The sequence below is a fragment of the Heloderma suspectum genome, chromosome 4, assembly GCF_057233095.1.
Source record: "Heloderma suspectum isolate Gila_16-S chromosome 4, 16-S_ref, whole genome shotgun sequence".
NCBI lineage: Eukaryota > Metazoa > Chordata > Lepidosauria > Squamata > Helodermatidae > Heloderma > Heloderma suspectum.
Genome location: NC_139461.1, coordinates 300,102,944 through 300,125,113, shown reverse-complemented (window position 1 = coordinate 300,125,113; position 22,170 = coordinate 300,102,944). Strand labels below are relative to the sequence as shown.

Sequence of the window (22,170 nt, the reverse complement as noted above, 5' to 3'; positions counted from 1 at the left end):
GGTGAATGAAAATAATGGCAGGATAGTAAGTGACTCCAAAGTTTGTGGGCATCTCAGTAGGTATTTTCAAGAATTGGGCAAGTTTTTGGTACCTGCAAGGAACGTGTTCACACGAGTACAGCAAAATGCTGTAGAAAAATTATTTCCTTATGCGAAGTTTTAAAGCAGAGGGAAATATTACTCTGCAAAGGAATATTTAACAGAATAGCTGCTGGTTTTCCACTGTTCTTTGATTAGTTAAGGTTTCTGAATACATGAATGTGAATTACTTGACTGACAGCCTCTTTATCAATAGTATAATCAGCTTTCTATTGTTGGAATAAGACATTTATTTCCACAGCAGAAACATTTATTTCAGCTGTGGAAATATAGCCTTATTTAAAGAGTATGAAAGTAACCCTCGGTGGTATAAGGAAATTCAGAAAGAGAAAGGCAGATAGGAAGAGAGGTTTCTTATCTAAAGAACTATGTTATTTTAAATCAAAAACAATGGCATTTATAGGGATTTGCAGAGCAGCCTAGTATTTTTCCACTTTGATGTCTACCTGTGGACCAATATAAATGTCTGGGATAGAACTAAATTTATGATAATTGCACTGTATATAATTTCAATTGCAGAAACATTCAGGTATTAAACCAGCACTTTATCTCTGCTGAGCGTACCATCTCAGCAGGAGACTGGAGGTACCATTTTGCCAACTGTGGAGTCAATAAAATAAATAAATTTTGCTACCAAAAGAAAGAAAGGAACAGAAAGAAAACCAACCAGGTATGTTGGTGGCAGGAAGCTGTCAGGAGAACACTTTGCAGTAAAACGGACCCATGCCAATTCTGAATCGACTGAATGCCTCGGTATTTTTAGGAGCCATAATTAATAGCTAGCAGCTTTAAAAGTCTCACTAAATATTCATTATTAGGGGGAAAATTGAAGAAGGTCTGATCCATTTTAAACATCCCTGACAGCTGCCAGTACAACATCCTTATGCAATTTGTCACAGATATTTATATTTAGTCAGAGCGGAATTGGTCTGTGGGTGGCTATATCCGATGTTACATTTCTCTCTTTGTTAAAAAGGACTGGAAATTCTGGCATATTCAGGTTATAGACAAATCATCCAAAAGAAACTGAAGTGCTCCTAAGGCCCACTCTTTCCACAGAAAAGAATATATGCATTCTAAGTATGACTAAGATCAGTGCCTGACTGCGACAATGGACTGAATGAGGGCTAATAAACTGAAGCTCAATCCAGACAAGTTGTTGTTGTTGTTGTTGTTGTTCAGTCGTTCAGTCGTGTCCGACTCTTCGTGACCCCATGGACCATAGCACGCCAGGCCTTCCTGTCCTGCGCTCTCTCCCGGAGTGTGCTCAAGTTCATATTCATTGCATCGGTGATGCTATCTAGCCATCTCATCCTCTGTCGTCCCCTTCTCCTTTTGCCTTCAGTCTTTCCCAGCATCAGGGTCTTTTCCAGAGAGTTTTCTCTTCGCATTAGGTGGCCAAAATATTTCAGCTTCAGCTTCAGTATCTGTCCTTCCAATGAGCACTCAGGGTTGATTTCCTTTAGGATGGACTGATTTGACCTCCTTGCAGTCCAGGGGACTCGTAAGAGTCTTCTCCAGCACCACAGTTCGAAAGCATCGATTCTTCGGCTCTCAGCCTTCCTTATAGTCCAGCTCTCACAGCCATACATTACTACTGGGAAAACCATAGCTTTGATTAGACGGACCTTTGTCGGCAAGGTGATGTCTCTGCTTCTTACTATGCTGTCTAGGTTTGCCATAGCTTTCCTCCCAAGGAGCAAGCGTCTTTGAATTTCATGGCTACAGTCACCGTCTGCGGTGATCTTGGAGCCCAAGAAAGTAAAATCTGTCACTGCTTCCATTTCTTCCCCTTCTATATGCCAGGAAGTGATGGGGCCAGAAGCCATGACTGAGATGCTATTAGTGGGTGTTTTTTTCTGACTGGATGGAGGCTGTTCAGCTTGTTCAGGATAAGGTTGCACAGCCCCTGAAGCAGCAAGTTTGCAGTCTGGGGGTTCTCTTGAAGCCATCTTCATCACTTGAAGCTCAGCTGGCCTCAGTGGTACACAGCGCCTTCTACCAGCTTCCACGGGTGGCCCAGCTATGTCCTTATCTGGACAGGGATAATCTGGTTTCAGTAGTCTATGCTCAGGTAACCTCCAAGTTAGATTACTGCACTGTGCTCTACCTAGGGCTGCCCTTGAAGATGGTTCAGAAGCTGCAGCTTGTGTAAAACGATGCAGCCAGATTGAGAGCTTCGACTATCAGGCAGTACAGAAATGCAATCAATCAATCAGTAAGTAAGTAAGTAAGTAAGTAAATAAAGAGCAGGGACCAGAAAGTCTGAGCACAAAACATGGGATCTGACCCACTTGCACTGTCTGCTTGTACATTTCCGAGCCCAATTTAATGGGCTGCTTTTGACCTTTACAGCCTTACATGGGTCATGACTGCATGGGTCATGACCTGTCGGTGTGCCTCTCCTGATATAAACTTACCTGTACGCTATGATCAACAAAAAAGGACCTCTTCCAAATGCCTCCTCTGAGGGAGGCTCAGGGGATGGCAACAAGGGAGAGGGCTTTCTCTGTGGTGGCCTCCCGATTGGGGAATGCTCCTCCCCTCTGAGGCCTGCCTGGGGTGACCATTATCATTTCTTTGGAACCGGGGTAAGACTTTCCGCTACTCCCCGACATTTCATGGCATACGATGTGTTTTTTAATGCCAGTTATTTTATTGGGTCCCAGTATTTCATGGTTTTAGCTGTTTTAAATCATTTTAAATGTTTGTATGTTAAAGGTTTTATTTTATTTATTTATTTAATTAATTTCTATACCGCCCAATAGCCAAAGCTCTCTTATGTTGTATTTTAGGTTTTAATTTTTGTGAATTGTACAGAGAGATTTAGCTATTGGGCAGTACAGAAGTGAAATAAATGAAATGAATTATTTATGAGTCATCTTTCAGCCCAAAATGGTGCCCTCAAGGCGAGACATATCCTATCAAACAAACAAATCAAAAGGAGGAACAAAGCAAGGGATTAGTTACATTTAAAATAATTCAGAAGCTGAGCAGAACAAAAAAGGTTGAATGACACCACCTAAAACTAAACAAAGATGGAATCAGACTGCCTAAAGGGTTCCACAGTTGAGGTGCTGACTAAGAAAAGATGCTGTGTTTCTATCAACTTAGCCTCTTTTTGTGGTGGGGCATACAGATGGACGGGCAAGAAGATAAGGAATTATGGGCAGGGTCACACGGGAGGAAGTGTTTTCTCAGATATTCTGGCTTGAAACTCTTCAGGGCATTATAGGCAAGAACCAGCACCCTAAATTCTACCTGGACACAAAATGGAAGCCACAGCAGCTAGTATAGGAATGGTGTAATATGGCCAAAAATGCACACACTAGAAAGCAATCTGGCAGCCACATTTTGCGCTAGCTGCAGTTTCCAAACACTCTTTAAGGGTGTTTAAAAATAGTTAAAAAATTTATAGTTAAAAATCTATAAAGGAGGGGATTAGAGCAGGGCTCACCGTGGCCACATCAGTCACCTGGCCCTCCAGAAGCAATACCGGGTCCAGAAGCATCCCCAAGCTGTGAACGTGCAACCTCATCCAGAACAGGTTGTACCCCAATCCTGGATCAGCGGGTCTACTGACCAACGGTACCCCCATCTTTTCTGGATTGAAACCCAACTTGTTAACCCGCACCTAATCCATCACTGTGTCGAGGCAGCAGCTCAGAACTTCAAACCTTGGCATCAGTTGAAAAAGAGAGCTAGAGCAGAGTATCATCAGCACAGTGATAATAAGGCCCAACCCCAAAGCTCCAAATGACCTCCATCACTGGCTTCATGTTGAAAAACATAAGGCACTAAACAGAGACCTGAGGAACTGCATAAGCCAATGGCCAAGTGGCCAAACAGTAGTCCCCAGCACCTCTTTCTGGGAGTGTTGAGACATACAGAACCAGAATCACTGCAGAACTATACCCGGGTCTCACTTTGGCAAACGACCCAGAAAGATAACCATGGCTGATGGTGTTGAATGCCACTGACAGGTTCAGCAGAACCAACAGGAATGCACTCCCCCTGTCTAGTTCTTGGCATAGGTCACCTTCTAAAGCAGCTGTCAGGAGCGCCCTAGCTGCCTCTTACAGTGCCCTCCAATAGCCAACTCAGGACACAGACGACAAGGATTCGTTCCAAGGCTTTATTCCTTTATTACTTGATGACTCTTACAGATACTAATCACTAGCGACTAAGCAAGGAACTGCACTGGGGAAAGACAGCAAAGTAGCCTAAGCTCCAGGTAAGGCCGTTTGAAGGAGAACCGCGGGAAGACGCTGAATTTATGGGCTATGGAGAGATCCTCCCTTTTTCCCTTGGGTCCTCGGGACGCGACCGTTGTTTTAGCGCCAAACGAGCAGAGCGCCTCCTTTCAGCACCCTCCATTTGACACCACTCCCTGTGTCTGCACTGAGCATCCAGCAAGCCCCCCTTCACCGCTCTCTCACTGCCAGGGTCACTATCTCTCCCAGGAATGCTGGCAGGAGGAATCTCTGCCAGCTGCTGTGCTTGTGAGAGATGAGCGAGCTCCTCTCCCACGGATTGCTGTTCTTCCTCAGAATCAGAACTGCTCTGGGGCTCTATGGGCTCAGTTTCCACCCTGACATCCACCAAGGCTGTTTCTGTCCCTCAGCAAGGCCCGAACCCAGATTGGAAAGTATCCAAATAATAATCAGTTCTATCCAAGAAAGCCTATAGTGGAGTTTCCACCACTCAAAAAAGAAATAATGGAGACTGGCCAATAATTTTATGTGCAGCTTTGGGAAAAAAATGCAAATAGCATGCACCAGTGGATTGAGAATTAATCAGGATTGCAACAAGTGTAGAGTGCATGCTATCTAGATTTTGTAGAAACTACACATTAAATGCAAACACACATTTAATGTCACATCTAGTTTGGCACTGAGGTTTGGATCATGGAACTCATGGAGACATACACAGGGGCCCCAGGTGATCGCCCATCCAGATGCTAAACTGCTCCACACATAATGATAAGCGACAGTACAGTTTGTTGAAATCTGGCTTGTTGTGTTCACACTCATCCTACACACTATGGTTTGTTAATCAGCCACTATACACTAATAGCAGCCATGGTTTGTTGTTGGCTCACAAAGCCTGGCTTGTTTAAACCAAGGCTTGTCATGATGTCTGAACCCAGAACTGTAGCTTATTGCTGGCTTTTTTACACTTCTGTCTGTCCTGAAACAAAATGCCTGAGAAGAGCAGCCTGAAAATGAAACCACTCTGAAAACTGGCAAAATGGGTGTTTGAGTGAAACAAAACAGGAATAGGAAAAACTAGCCATGGTTTGTTTGCTCGTCTGCAAGACAATTTAAGACTATGAGCATTTCTACATGAGGTTTTTATTGCACGCTCATGATTGGTCACTCACAGAAGTTTGTGGGTCCTTTATATTACATTGTCAACCTCCAGAGTGTCTCCTGTGGTTTTTGAGCTTTATCCTGCTTTTAAAAAGGTCGGAGATAAGCCATTAAGAAATGTTAATATGAGATATCTGCAGTAATGATGGCACTGCATTATAATACAGCCACTAGATGGTACTGTATAATGAAACATATAGAACATTGCAGAGAAAGGAAGATTTCAATTCAAATCACATGTCCCCCGTGTAAAGGACATGTGACATTGTCCTATCATAATCCCACAAAGAAACCAGAAGCAGAAAGCCCCAGTAAGGATGCAGAATTTTAGCCTCATGCAATGAACCTCTGAAGCAACAAACCATGGTTAACATAAACCATGGCTTGGAGTTGTATCCAAATGCAGCCAGTGACCAGGATTAGATCTGCTTAATTCAGCAAGATTGTTGCATCCTCTGCATTCAGATGATGCCAGGGATTTAAGAGAGCTAATGTGCTATAGATGTTGGATCTGCCTAGGAATTTGGAGACCCAGCTTCAAATCCTACTCAGTCAAAAAGCTCACTGGGTGACTTTCACCAAATCACCATCTCTCAGCCTAACCTACTTCACAGGTTTATTGTGAGGATAAAATGACCGGGGTGTGGGATGTTGTTGAAAATTATATAGCATTCAGAAGCCAAAACCTTAACATCAACCTTGTGTTACCATAAGAATCTTAGTGCATCCTGATAATCGTTTGTATTTTAAAACTTGGGAGACTGAATGACCAATAAGCTAGAGACCCATTGGATGCCAGGAACCCAACATGAGCTTTGTATGGTAGATATCTGTTTGAGGATTAAGATTTTTATTTCTTCTTGGACAAGATCCCCCGAGAGTCGCACTGCCAATGTTATCTGCCTACAGCAGCATCTCCTTTTCCACTGCAGCAATCTAAGTGGTTTAAGCAGAATGGTAAATCAATGTGCTCTCCGAAAGTTAAAATCTTTTTTTCCCCCCCAGGCTGAAATGCACAATTGGTAGCAATCCATAATCCTGACACACACTGTCACCAATGCCAAAAGGCGCACCGGAAAGTGCTGCCTTTGCATTTCTGAAGTGTTTTATGAGCTCAAGTCTCCAGGATTAAAATATGAGTGCTGTGCTGAAACATTTCCCCCACGTATTTTTCGATCATTCTCATTCAATTTGATAGAAAAGATATTGCTTTCGAAACGAAATTCAGAGGAGGAGAAATTCAGAGAAATTCTCATGGGTTGGATTTGGGGTTCTTGGGCTTACCTTACTTGTGAGATGGCTGAGGAGTGTGCGTGAGTGTCCTGTCTGTCATTGTGCAGTAAACTCTGTGGCAGAGTTTACTGTAGCCTCCTTGGCTTCCTGCACTTCAGTTAAAGCCATCATGAGGAAAGACATCATGAGGCAATTCCTCCCGTGGGGCTTTTCCAGTTCAGAAAGTGCAGGTGGCCTGGGAGGCTGCAGAGCAATGGAAAGATGTGCAATAGAGAGAGAAAACACATGGCACCCTCGGCCAGCTCGCAGCGATTAGGTGAGCTCAAAAATACCACCAAAAGAAATTCAAAATTCTGCCTCAGAAGAGTGGAAACCTCAACACAGTTGATTCTGTTGCCACCTACAGAAGCAGTGCAATAAACCAAAACCAAAAGAAAGAAGCTGTGCTACAACCCCTGCCAATGGTGAGCCTTATCTGTGCAAAACTGTTGGAAAAGTTCCCCCCCCCCGGAGGATAAATTTGGTGAAATTGCCACCCTCCCCCCAATTTCTCTGCTGGAGAATTTGAGAGGCCATCTACGTACAGCTCTATAAAATACTCTCCTGTTAGCAAGCACCCTGTCCATCCACTAATGCAAAGAAGCCCTTAGGTAATGCCTCCTTTTCCTAAAATCTCAAGGGAATTCAGTGGTTTCACTCACACACACACACACACACACACACACAGCTCAACTTCCTTTGTACTTCCCTGCCCCTACATGTGGCAAGAGCACTTTTGAAGGTTATTTGATTCACCACCACAGCTATGGGCAGCCCCCAGTGTTTCCCAAAATTCTGGTACCTGGGCTAGAGTTTTGTTTTGGATACACTGGAGGAGACATGAAAAGATAAGCCTATTCTTTCCCAATAGTCTCTTCAACACTGGGCAAGCAACCTCCTTACAATGGCAGGTTAGCCCAATTAATATTGCATCCAGTTGACTCCTTTGCTTAGTTCAGAGATAGCCAATCTGTGGCTTTCCAGATGTTGCCTTCCATCAACTATGACCACTCAACATCCTGGTTGGGCTGACAGGAGTTGGAGTCCCAAAATATCTGGAAGGCCACTGGTTGTTCATCGCTGACCTACTTAGTCAAGGCTCAGCAATAGGACTGGGTTTGCTAGGCAATGGTGATGATCCTGGAATTCTATATTCTAGAAGCTATAGCATGGACCACATCCAGGGATCCTGGGACTTACATAGTGCTCCCTTATTCCCTATAACTGGGATGTAGTCACTGCCAATATACTGGCAGGGAGAGGAGGAAATCAATCCTGTGTTCAGAGGGTACAGAGTGATGAAACCATCCATCACAGTGGTTTAATTTCATCCCCCCCACACACTCACAAAACATTATTTAGCCCCACTTGAAGCACACTAATGCGCTCTGGCACATGGCTCAGCTGCTCAATCTATTATGCAAGGTAAAAGATATACAACTTTAAGAGAAAAAAAAGGACGTCATATTTGGATCAATTTCAGTGCTCATTTATAATGCAGAGAACGATTCCTAAGAGAATTTGTGGAGTAAATACAACTTATTGTCAGGGTGGAAACTGAGCCCATAGAACCCCAGAGCAGTTCTGATTCTGAGGAGGATCAGCAATCCGTGGGAGAGGAGCCAGCTCATCCCTCACAGGCACAGCAGCTGGCAGAGATTCTTCCTGCCAGCATTCCTGAGATAGTGATCCTAGCAGTGAGAAAGTGCAGGAGGGGGGCTTGCTGGATGCTCGACGCAGACGCAGGGAGCGAGAGCGATGGAGGGTGCGGAAAGGAGGTGTAGCGCCCATTTGGCGCGCAGGCAACGGCTGCCTCCTGTGGACCCAAGGGAAAGAGGGAGGATCTCTCCCTAGCCCATAAGTTCAGGGTCTTCAAGTGACTCTCCTTCAAACGGGGATCAACTGCCTACTCGGAGCATAGGCTACTCTGCTGTTCCTTGCTTAGTTGCTGGTGATTAGCATCTGAAAGAGTCATTAAGTTGTAAAAGGATTAAAGCCTTGAAATGAATCCTTTCGTCTGTATCTTGAGTTGACTATTGGAGTGTACTGAAAGAGGCCGCTAGGGCACTCCTGACACTTATATCTTTCTGAATTTCTTTGACTTAGAGGCAAGGTCCTCAGGTGAAAACAGGGATAATCTGTCTGTGTGGGCAGGGTGGGTGGGTGGAAAAAGACTGTTTGTTAAACCTTTTCTACAGTATCCCAGATTTCTGTCTTGATCTTTGATATGGTATGTGGAAATGGTTTGCAAGAATTAAATCAAGAACAGGACTGATAAAAGGCAATATTGTCCATCTAGAGATGTGTGTGGGGTTGGGGGGAGAGACCTGGAAGAAAACCAAAAAATTAAAGAAAAGAAATCCCTCCCACCATATTTTCCAAAAATCCTGGGAGTAGAAATGGGGTTTCTCATGTTTGCTGTCCTTCCCCATTTTTTTTTTTTTTTTATGTTTCCTGCCTCTCAGGACTTCCCATCTCTATATCTAGCACTGAGTAACTCCAATAAGCTTCCAGGGAATTGAGCACAATTTGAAAACCACTGGTATAAATTCATAGTCTGTAGATATCCAGCAAATGCTCTCCTTGTATGATCAAGATAACTAAACCTCTATGGTTTAACAGTAAAACCGAACAGAGCAGAGAAAAAACACATATCTCAAAAGGTAAAGAAGGAACAAGCTCGTTCCACGTGGGCATTACCACTAATATGAAAATCCTCCCTTTTTCATCAGTGTCAATGTCAGCTTTTCTCATCAAGGATTCTTAGTGTGTCCTCTGCACTCCAACTAGTGTATTACTCAGAACGCTCATTTGGAAAACAAGAAATGGATTTTTTTTAATGGTTTGGGGATGAAATGGAAGAGGCATTGCTCCCTGAACAGGATTTATGAGTTGCTAACAGCTGGCCCCTAAATTTCTAAGCCATTATGATTTTAAATGTGCTTGTTATCATAAAAACACCAAAAAAAAATTAAAGCTCCAAAATGCTTAATAGTGCAAACAGCCTAATTCAGGCCAGAGTAAGTCCATTGCTAGAGGTGGATGATGTTTCCCGCCTCCCAGCTGAGCAGAGCAGAGCAAGCTGCTGCAGCTGGTCCAGGGACTACAGAAGCAAGCAAGCTCCCAGAGAGCGAGCGACCAGAGCGAGCGAACGGGGAGCAAACAGGAGTTGGCCAGGGGAGTTGCAGTGGTAGAAGAGACAAAGGAGACAAAGGCGACAAACGAGACAGAGGCTAAGAGGTAAGTGGGCTGCTGGAAGCCCAGGGGGCTGCCCTTTATCCTTCTGAGTGGCTGTGAGCTCACCAGGTGCTTCTGAGAGCTCCAACTGGATTGTGGGGGTGTGGCCTGAGTACTCCCAGCAGCTGAGTGGGCGGGAAGCTTCAGTCTGTTTCCTGCCTCCCAGCTGAGAAGAAGAGCAGAGCAAGCTGCTCCAGCTGCTCCAGGGCCTACAGAGGCAAACGAGCTCCCAGAGAGCGAGCGACCAGAGTGAGTGAACAGGGGGAGCAAACAGGAGTTGGCCAGGGGAGTTCGGCACGGGAGGTCAAGGGGGAGGTCCCTAACATTTTTTTTCTTTTTTAACTAACTTTTTTTTTCATTTATTTGTCTTGTAACACACACTTCCACACCAGTGGGACTCTGCTTTTAACCTCTACTGAGTAGAGGAGCAGGCACAGGCTAGTCTAGAACAATCACAAAGCTAGACACAAAAAGGGAAAAGAGGCTATGGAAGGACAAGACTCTCCAGTGGTGGTGACCTGCAAGGTGTGTGCAATGTTTGTTTTCTTGCCTGAGAACAACATGGCCTACACCTGCAACAAGTGCAAGTTGATCACGCTGCTGGAAAAAAAAGTAAGTGGACTGGAGCAGTAACTGTTGACCCTCCGGGGAATAAGAGAACACGAAGACTTCTTGGATGGAATGGGGGAACTACAGCAGCAAAGAGAAGACCAGAAGCTTGAAGAGCAACAGCAAGCTGAGTAGGGATGGCGGAGAATTTCTCCCCGAAACTTCGGGGGGCCGAGCGCCAACGTGTTCGGCCCCCCGAACAAGTTTCAGGGAGAAATCCTTCGCCCCCCCGCCCCCCGCCCCCCCCCGGGACGGGACTTACCTTCCCTGAATGTCCCTCCCGGCGGCGGGTCCAGCTGGCGGTTCGTCCGGTGTTCGAGCGGGGCGGGAGCGGCAGCCGGTCTTTCAACCGGCTGCCGCCCCCGCCATTGCAATGAAAGAAAAAAAAAAAACGTCCCCTGATAGGCTACGTGACGATTCACGTAGCCTATCACGGCAAGATTTGCAAAGTCAGCCGTGATAGGCTACGTGAATCGTCACGTAGCCTATCACGGGTGACTTAAAAAAAAAAAAAAAAAAGTTTGTACGGATAATGGCGGCCCCCATAGGGAGCCGCCATTCGCGTTCCTTATTTGGTTGCTGTAGTCTACGTCAATGTTTACATAGACTACGGCGAAAATAAGGGCAACGCTATTTGCGTTGCCCTTATTTTCGCCGTAGTCTACGTAAACATTGACGTAGACTACAGCAACTAAATAAGGAACGCGAATGGCGGCTCCCTATGGGGGCCGCCATTCGCGTACGCGCTTTTTTTTTTTTAAAGTCACCCGTGATAGGCTACGTGACGATTCACGTAGCCTATCACGGCTGACTTTGCAGATCTAGCCGTGATAGGCTACGTGAATCGTCACGTAGCCTATCAGGGGACGTTTTTTTTTTTTTTTTTTACTTTCGTGTTCGCGGCCGGGCGAGGCGGGAAGCCTCCTCCCCGGCCTGAATTTCGGCCGGGCGAGGCGGGAAGCCTCCCCCCCCGGCCTGAATTTCGGCCGGGCGAGGCGGGAAGCCTCCCCCCCCGGCCTGAACTTCGCGGGGGGAGCAGCGAAGCGCTCCCCCCCACCGTGAAAAAGCTGCGAGAAAAGGTAAGTGACTTTCGTTCACCCCTAAAGCTGAGGCAGAAGAGGGAAATGCTGAGGAGAAGAAAAATGGAGTAGAGGATACTTCTTGGAAAAGGGTGACAGTTAGGAGAAGAAGAACTAGACGCCACTATGCACCCGTGGAAGCAGTGGAGCTGTGGAACCGATTCCAGGTACTTGCGGATGAGACTGGAGGACAGCCAGCAGAGGAAGAATCACAGGGGAACCTACATGAGAGTGAGCAAGAGGCTGAAGGTCAGTCAAACAGAGGCGATGAAACCCAGGCCTACAACAAGAGGAAGAGAAGAGTAGTAGTAGTGGGAGACTCCTTGCTGCGTGGGATCGAGACCCAAGTATGTTGCGAGGACCTGTGGACTCGCCAGGTATGTTGTCTCCCGGAAGGATGGATTAGAGACGTGACTGAAAGATTGCCTGCACTCATAAAGCTCACTGACAGGTATCCCTTTCTTCTCATCCATGTGGGAACAAACGATACCGCCAAGCGGAGCTATGAAGAAATCACACCAGACTTTGAAGCTTTGGGAAGGAAACTCAAGAACCTTGGAGCCCAGATAGTTTTCTCATCCATACTTCCAGTAGTTAGAAGAGGGATAGAAAGGGAAAGAAAAATACTCTGGGTGAATGACTGGCTACAAAGGTGGTGCCGATGAGAGAGATTTGGATTCTGGGACCACGGCCTATACTTCCTGGAAGATGGGCTGTTGGCAAGGGATGGGTTGCACCTCACAAACGATGGGAAGAATGTGTTTGGCCACAGCATGAAGAACTTCATCAGGAGGGCTTTAAACTAAATCCTACAGGGAAGGGAGATGTAAAGTTGGGGGTAACAATGGACGAAGACTCATGCACTGCAACGGAGAGAACAGCTCTAATAGCGCCCAATCATAGTCTTCAGACATATGTTGGAAGAAAGCCAGACTATGAAGCACATGGTGTTCGATGTCTATATACTAATGCCCAGAGTATGGGAAACAAACAGAACAAACTTGAACTCTTAATACAAGAGGGAAATTATGACTTGATAGCTATAACTGAGACTTGGTGGGATGACTCTCATGACTGGAATACAGCAATTGAAGGATATAACTTGTTCAAAAAGAACAGGAGGAACAGAAAGGGAGGTGGGGTTGCACTGTATGTGAAAAATACATATCTCTGCACAGAAATACAGGAGGATGAGCTTGGCAGCCCCATCGAGAGCATCTGGATCAAAATAAATGGAGCAAAGAATAAAAGGAACCTGATGGTTGGAGTCTACTACTGGCCACCCAATCAAGGAGAAGACGAGGATGAAACTTTTGAAAAGCAAATAGCCCATGTTTCAAGGAAGCATGATGTAGTAGTAATGGGGGACTTCAATTTCCCCGATATTTGTTGGGAGACAAATTCTGCAAAACATGGCCCCTCCCAGAAATTCCAGACTTGTGTGGCTGATAACTTCCTCCTACAGAAAGTAGAGGAAGGAACCAGAGGATCGGCTATCCTTGACTTGATCCTAACCAACAGAGATGACTTAGTGGATAAAGTAGCAGTTACAGGAACTCTAGGGGAAAGCGACCATGTTGTACTTGAGTTCTTGGTTCTAAGGGAAGCAAAAGCCGAGAGTAGTCAAACCAGTACCCTGGATTTTAGGAAAGCTGATTTTAATAAACTCAGAACAATGATCAGTGAGGTCCCATGGCAAGCGACGCTAACAAGAAAAGGAGACCAAGATGGGTGGGAGCTTTTAAAAAAGGAAATTCTCAAGGCACAATCACAAACAATTCCAACAAGAAGAAAAGGTGGAAGACAACAGAAGAAGCCAATGTGGCTTCACAAAAAGCTTAGAGATGACCTGAAAACAAAAAAGGACACATATAGGAAGGAAGGCCAAGCAACAAAGGAAGAGTACAGGCAGGTAGCACAGAATTGCAGGGATGGTGTCAGGAAGGCTAAAGCTGAGAACGAGCTGAGGTTAGCGAAGGATGCTAAAAACAACAAAAAGACTTTCTTCATCTACGTCCATAGTGAAAGGCAGAGGAAAGAAATGGTGGTTCAGCTATTAAATAAGGATGGCAAAATGATAACAGATGACAAAGAAAAGGCAGAGGTGCTCAATTCCCACTATGGCTCAGTCTTCTCCCAAAAGAGGGTCTATGACCCCCCTGGCAAAGGCGAAGTACAGGCTGAAGGAGCAGAATTACAGCTTGAGATCGATAGGCATATGGTCAAGGAACACCTCATTACTTTGAATGAGTTCAAATCTCCAGGACCAGATGAACTGCATCCTAGAGTAATAAAGGAACTGGCAGAAGAACTCTCAGAACCACTGTCTATTCTCTTTGAGAAATCATGGAGGACGGGTGAAGTGCCAGATGACTGGAGGAGGGCTAATGTTGTCCCTCTCTTCAAAAAGGGTAAAAAGGAGGAACCTGGGAACTACAGACCAGTCAGTCTGACATCAATCCTGGGGAAAAATCTGGAGCAGATTCTAAAGCAATCCATCTGGAAGCACCTTGAAAACAATGCCGTGATTACTCGAAGCCAACATGGACTGTCAAGAACAAGTCCTGCCAGACGAATCTGATCTCATTTTTTGATCAAGTCACCTCCCTTGTAGACCATTGGAATGCTGTAGTCATCATATACCTCCACTTCAGCAAAGCTTTCGACATAGTGCCCCATGATATCCTGATGAGCAAACTAGCTCAAAGTGGATGAAACAACTAGCTAGATGAAACAACGATCCAATGGATCCACAGTTGGCTACACAATCAGATTCAAGGAGTGCTTCTCAATGGGACCTTCTCAAACTGGGGAGAAGTAACAAGTGGGCTACCGCAGGGCTCAGTCCTGGGCGCAGTGCTCTTCAACATTGTTATTAATGACTTGGAGGAGGTGGTGCAGGGAAGACTGATCAAATTTGCAGATGACACAAAATTGGGCGGGATAGCTAATACTTTGGAAGACAGAAACAAAATTCAAAGCAATCTTGGTAGACTGGAGCGCTGAGCAGAAAACAACAGAATGACATTTAATAGGGATAAATGCCACGTTCTGCACCTAGGAAAAAGAAACCAAATGCACAGTTACAAGATGAGGGATACGTGGCACAACAACACTACAAGCAAGAAGGATCTTGGAATTGTTGTCGATCACAAGCTGAATATGAGCCAACGGTGTGATGTGGCTGCAAAAAAGGCAAATGCTCTTTTGGGCTGCATTAATAGAAGCATAGCTTCCAAATCCCAGGAAGTACTAGTTCCCCTCTACTCAGCACTGCTTAGGCCTCATCTGGAGTACTGTTTCCAGTTCTGGGCACCACACTTTAAGAAGGATGCAGACAAACTGGAGAGGGTTCAGAGGAGGGCAACAAAGTTGATCAGGGGACTGGACACAAAGCCCTATGAAGAGAAACTGAAAGAACTGGGCATGTTTAGCCTTGAGAAGAGAAGACTGAGGGGAGATAGGATAGCGCTCTTCAAGTACTTGAAAGGTTGTCACAGAGAGGAAGGCCAGGATCATTTCTCGATCATCCTAGAGTGCAGGACACAGAATAATGGGCTCAAGTGACAGGAAGCCAGATTCCGGCTGAACATCAGGAAAAGCTTCCTGACTGTTAGAGCAATACGACAATGGAACCAATTCCCTAGGGAGGTGGTGGGCTCTCCCACACTGGAGGCGTTCAAGATGAGGCTGGACAGCCATCTGTCAGGGATGCTCTGACTTGGATTCCTGTATTGAGCAGGGGGTTGGACTCGATGGCCTTGTAGGCCCCTTCCAACCCTACTATTCTGTGATTCTGTGATTCTATGTCGGCATGAGATGCAACCACGGCACTGCTTCCCTCATTATCTCTGCGGATCAAACATTACTGGGCAACGAACTTACACAAAACAGTAACCGCACTTCCTTTGAAGCGTCCCCTCCCGAGCAGAACACACTTTACACCAGGTGTTGGCCCCAATTCTAGATTCTGTTGAGGGACATTAGTACCACTTTAATAGCATACTTACTGCCCTGTAATATTCCTTTCTGAGTCTGGACAGAGAATGCAAGGAACATTATCCCCACATCAGCTTGTTATTCAAAACAGAACAGCCAAGTGCTTAAATGAGTAGATCCAGTTGTGGGTACACAACCCAGCCTGCCACTTCCAAGCGGCGAATTGGCACACCAACCCACCAGATGTACTCACAAATGCTCCAGCCTCATGTCTGAAGCAGCAGACTGGCAGGCCTACCCATGAGTCAATCTGCTGGTCAACAACCCAGCCTGCTGTTTCAAACGGCAAGTTTGAAGAGAACCCTCCCCAGCAGTGGATTTGCTTCTGAGCAAGCACATCCTATGCATAAACTGCAGGCATATCCAAATATCAGTGCAGGAACGTGCTAGGGGAGGCAGAACAAAGGAGTGAACATGTGCTCCTTTCTGTCCCAAAAATATCTGGACATGACTCAGCCAAAAAGGGCTAGTACAAACATTATTACCGACCTGACAACCACCTGTGACTAAAACTTTGACAGCTGTAAGGGAAGGCAGAGCCAGTGAAAGCTCCCCCATAATGTTTATACCTGGCATATTACCCACAGTAGTAGAAGAGGAGGGGGGATCCCAGAAATTCAAATGCCTCAGCTGGTTGCAAACTGTGGCTCTGGTTTTACTATTTATTAATGGCAAGCAGGCTTTCTTCCATAAAAGAACGCAATCCATGTTGTCGTCAATAAACTAGACAGACAAAAAAAAACACTGCACCCCTGCACAGGAAATACAAAGTATCTCTGATCTCCATATGCTGAAATGGTTTTATCAGATGTTAGGATGTAATAAGGATATGTATTTCTCCCCCTCCCATCTCTTTATTCAGAAACAAATCAATAAAGTAAAAAATGCCAACATCAATCTATAGAGCAATTGGTACCTGATAATTCCCTGGCAGTGCTGGAAAGATAAGCCAGAGCTGAGGATGTTCCTGAAGGCTGCTTCACATATTTTTCGAAGGGATATATACACACAAGAAAATCATGTCTGCCTCTGAAGATGTGTGAGCTACAGTTAGAGGTGCAAACATCTGCCAGTTTCATTTGTGGATACTTGATGTCAGGGTTGCCTCTGAGCACAGGGAGTGGCGCAGTGGCTCAGATTCGGAAGAGCAATAGCAGGAGGTGGGGGAGGAAATTTCCCAGGCTTGTCCAGAGACAGAGACACAGACTCCTCAGGCTTCAACAGCCCAGCTAGACGGAGAGGGCCTCTCTTCACACACCCCTGTGAGAGATAGCGAACAGGGAGAGGTGGGGCTTGGAGAGCCTGAATACTTAAGATGCCAGGCGCAGACACAGAGCCAAGAGAGAGATGGCAGGGGCGGAGCTTAGACGGTCTGCCCGATTGGCCCAGCGGGAACAGCTGTGCTTAGAGTCTTCACGAGAGAGAGGGAGATCCCCCCCACGCCTTAAGTTAGGACAGCAGCCTACCTTTTCTGCAAACGGTGGGCAGCTTTCATAGCTTTCCTTTGAACTTCCTCAAGGCATTCCTTTTGTAGACTGTGAGCCGTTGACCATTTGCATCTGTATGATCCATTGAAGTAGTGGAGTAAAAGCCGAGAATTGAAGCCTCTTGTCTGTGTTTTGATTTGGGTTCTGAAGTTTATAGTAGGGGAAAAGGGGAATCCTGACACTTACACCTGCATACAGATTGATGTGGCTTGTGCAACAGGTTTTCAAATGGAGATGGGCAAAAAAATCTTGTCCTATTTGGGTGTTCCCCTTGCTACTTTCCCCATTGCATAGGAGGGGAGAGGAAGGATGTGCTCACTGATCCTGCCTCGCATTGCATCTCTGGTAGTCCGATGGCATCCCTTCTGTAGCAGCATCCTGCTGGCTTTTAAGTTATACAGGGTCATGATGTGAGTACACCAGACTCCCCACTGTAGAAACCCAAATATGTGGAGGGCTGTAGGACCAGACCATCAGGAATGCAGAGGGGGTGGGACCAATGACCACACCCCTCCTTAGCCCCATTGCACAGTGATGTAACACATGAGGGGGAATCCCTGAACAGGGCTTCTATTTCCAATCCATGTCGCTTTTGCATGTATTTTCTACAAAATCCATTCTGTCCATTTCCAGACTAGATGTCTTTTTAAAAAATCTGCCTGAAAATTTGTATACGTACTTAAATACATCTGGTAAGTGTGAAAGCCAGTGGATAACCAAGTTCTGCTCTGCACATTAGTCCACATTGTGAGGATCAGGTCAGTCCCTATTGGAATTTGAAAATGTATTTATTACATTTCTATATAGCCCAACAGATGAAACTCTCTGAATTCTGAAAAGACTGAATTCTTCAAGCATCTCTGTTTTCAAACACTTGAGGTATTCCCAAATAGTTATAGTAGATCCGCCAAAAGGTAATGTCAACATAAATCTGTGTTATACAAGATTAGAGTACCACAAATGTACTCACCAAGTTACCACTGGTAACTGTTAACTTTTGATCTGGTAAGTGCTTGTCCTGTTCAGAGTGAAAGACAGGCTAGGACCTAACTTGATCTCATGCTGGATGGATGTAACTGAAAGCAGTGAGACCTTTGAGGACTTCAGGGACCTGGATATGTCATTCTCCTACATTGGAAACTCAAGAGAATGGCAAGGGCTCATCTTTTGAGTCATGCTGAGCTTCAGAAGCAGAGCTGTCCCTGGTCCTGAGCACCCTTGAAGCTCAATACAACATAAAGGAAGACCTCTCCCTTCTCCAGTCAGGTGAGTCAGTAGGCATTTTGGCTGTCTACTAGGAACAGACCTAATTTGTGGACCCCTGTACAAAAAACTTCATAATTAAGTCTAGCCTGCTGAGCAACAGCCCTCACAAAATAGCAAGGTGATCACCACCTGGAGTGGGAATTTATGGGGTTGTATCCAATGTTAGTCTTGCTTAAAGTTGACCCACTGAAATGAATGGGACTTAGGCTAACTAAGTGGGTCTACTCTAAGCAGGACTAACATTGGATACAACCCACAGTGTGCAGTTAAGCCACAGTCCCCCAATAAGAAAGTCTTCCATACAAGGAGAGATCTGTAGAGATGCTCTTCGGAAAAATGGTTTTCTGAGCCTTTAGGTGGAAACAATGCACATTAATGCTAGGATCTATACTAATGAACTGAGAAAATGTAACCTTCAGATATTATGTAATTTTCACACTTTTTTCTTTTACATAAAGCAAAAATATCTACAAAAATAGAGCAGATTTTACACATCCCTAGTATATTTCCCAAATAAAACCTGAAACTTTTAGAAGCATTTTCAGATACTTACCTCACATAAGCCTGCTTCCAGGATCCAAAGAGCCCACCATGTGAGCATCATATTGAGAGTAGCACCCTGAAGCACCATCCCTTCATTCCAAAAGCATCCTCCAAAAGCATCAGGGGGACTTTGGGAATGGTCTGATCCAACGCGGGCTGCTCTGACCTGACAAGAAAAATGAAGCCACCCTGGAGTCTCCCCAGGAAGCTCTTCTGGGGACCTAAGAGCTTTGGTGTCATTATTTCCCAGCCTATGAAAACTGCTCAGCAATTCAACAAAGCTGCCAAGGAGGGCTGGGGAATATTCTTTCTTGGAGGTTTATAAGGAAAGGCTGTACAGACCTCCACTGGGGATGAAGATACTGACAAAACTGAAAAGAATTTAGGAAGCCATGAAGCTGGGAAAACGTCTGGAGGCAGGGTGGTAAATCATGCAAGGGAAAGCTGGAGGGAATGATGAATGTGTCTGACCAAGAGAGAAAAAGAAGGCTTGGGGAGGTTGTGTCAACAATCTAGCAGAGAAAGCAAGTACAGATGGACAAACTACCCAAGGGTGAGCACTCCTACACTATGGTAGTTTAGTCATCTGTATTGTCCTGCCAAGTTGTAAGAAGGCTTTTACCACAAACTGGATGCAGATGATAGGATAATGGTCACCACCTTGAGAGCTCCTAACGGCCTAGTACCAAGATAGCATAAGGGACTCCTTCTCCCATATGAGAATTAAGTTAGACTTCAGAGGCCCTCCTCTGTGTCTTGCCTCTGTTAGAGAATTTAGGGATGGGGGAGAAATTGGTTTGGTTGGCATTTTAATGTGAGCTTACTTGATGTCGCATTTATGAACCAATACATGAACCAAAACTCAGTCATCCTTCAAAATGCACACTTCTCAGAATTTCACAGTTGAGTTCTCCAATCAAAAAAGAAAAAATGCATACAAGATGCATATAGTACAGGGAAGTGCACAGAAGAAAGCATATATTGGTGAAAATAATGTAAAAAAATGCATTGTGTGTATTAGGCAAAATTGTGCACCAAAATGCACAAAAAAATGCACACCAATTTTCACACATACTTTTAAAAAATATTGCCATGATGAACCAGACGTAAGCCTTGAAAACTGAGAGAAACCAAAATTGACAGATGTATCCATCCCTATTAAAGATATGGCAGCTGAGCACAAGAGATGGGAAACAACTAGCGGTGTGCCAAACAACTCTCCCATGCTTTGTTCGACCATTCTCATTCAATTTGATAGAAAAGAAATTGCTTTCAAAAAGAAATTCAAAGGAGGAGAAATTTTGGAGATATTCTCAGGGGTTGGGTTTGGGGTTCTTGTCCTTACTTTACTAATCAGGTGGCCATGGAGTGTGCGTGATTGTCCTGCCTGTCGTACAATAATCTCTGTGGCAGCCTGTAGCCTCTTCAGCTTCCCACACTTCAATTAAAGCCATCATGAGGAAAGACATCATGAGGCAATTCCTCCCATGGGGCTTTTCCAGTTCAGAAAGTGCAGGTGGCCTGGGAGGCTGCAGAGGAATGGAAAGATGTGTGATAGAGGGAGAAAACACACATGGCACCCTCGGCCAGCTCGCAGTGATTAGGTGAGCTCAAACATACCACCAAAAGAAATTCAAAATTCTGCCTCGAAAAAGTGGAAGCCTCACCACCCTTAGGAAAAAAGAAAGAACCTCTGCTACAGCCCCTGCCAATAGTGAGCCTTTTCTGTGAGAAACTGTTGGAGAATTTCTCCTCCCCTAGAGGAAATTCAGTGAAATCCCCCCCCCCCGCCCACCACCACCACCACCACCACCACCACCACCACCAATTTCTCTTCTCACAAATAGGCTGGAGAATTTTGAGAGGCCATTTGCGCACTGCTCTAGAAAGTGCCAGTATCTGCCAGGCTCCTTCAGACAACAACTTGACTCCATCTACTTTGGTTTCGACTCTTGCCGTTTTAGATTTTTTTGGTATTTTGATGATGGTTTTAAACCTGTTCTTAGCATTGTCGTTAACTGTGAGATTTTATAGATTTTTTTGTAAACCGTTGTGTTTTTATGATGGGACTTTTTAAACCAATTGTTAGCCAGTTTGAATATCAAAATAGAAAAGCAAAAATAAAATAGAATAGATCTGTATGGACTCAGTAACAGAGATGGGGGGATGGCCAACTCTCATATTGACAGATGACAGAACAAGAAGTGGCAGGTTTAAGATTACAAGATTAAATACTAGGTAATGCATCTTGGACGTAAGAGCCACTCACTAATGGAACAGGCTAGCTAAAGAGATTCTACAGCCTCATTCCTGGGAGGCTGACCCCAGCATGCCTCTGAAATTGTTCAGCAGTTCTACTAGTGGGAGCATGTTTTCAAGGAAATGCTGGACAATGGTTATAAATGAAATGCTTTGGGCATAAGGATAGTGTAGCCTTCTCCAACCTGGTGCCTCCAGATACTTTGGACTTCAACTCCCATCTTCCCCAGCCAGCATGGCTAATGCTCAGGAATGCTGGAAGTTGCAGTCCAAAACATCAGGAGGGCAGCAGGATGGGGTAAGCTGGGTGTGACGCTCCAGACCTGGGGATTACCTTATCCGCTTTCCACCTGATGAATCCGAGATAAAGACCCACTCAGGATGTTTGTCTCTGCAGGGTCAGTTGTCCTCATTGAGGCCAGATCTACACCTTGTGTCGTATCATCACGATCCCATCATGGTAGCGCTATATCCCTCTTGTGCATTTATACCTCATAGGATACACAGTGACACTTGTTGCGATATTTTGGATAACGTGGAATAAAAAGCCAGAAATAACACTACAAATGTGGTATATCAAATGTGCCCCAACAGTTATCAGTGCACTTCAACACTGCTATAAAGCAGTAGCATAGATCTAGCCTGACGCACCAAGCTTTACTCTCTGGGTTAAAGAGCCACCCACTATGCCTAATTGGTTCCCTCTACCCAGTACAAGAGAAGCAACAAGGAAATACGTTCTACTAATGGTCATGCAAGACAAACCAACATGTGTGATTTTGTATTTATAAATAAAACAAATAAAAAGTATTTACAACAAGGAGAGTTAAATATTATTATTAATCAATCTATGCTTGGTCTTAACCTACCTGCCTATTCTACCCCTTCTAAATAGGTTTCTCAAAACTCCACTCAGAGGTAGCTTCCTCAGTCCCTAAGGCCCTATCT

At 45.0% G+C, this 22,170-nt stretch overlaps 1 protein-coding gene across 1 annotated transcript in view; it reads right to left on the bottom strand.

Annotated features, from left to right (window-relative positions):
* The window catches only part of CDH4 (cadherin 4), a 1,230,390-nt gene that overhangs the window by 1,038,777 nt on the left and 169,443 nt on the right, over window positions 1-22,170 (bottom strand). The gene's annotated exons all lie outside the window — the stretch shown is intronic.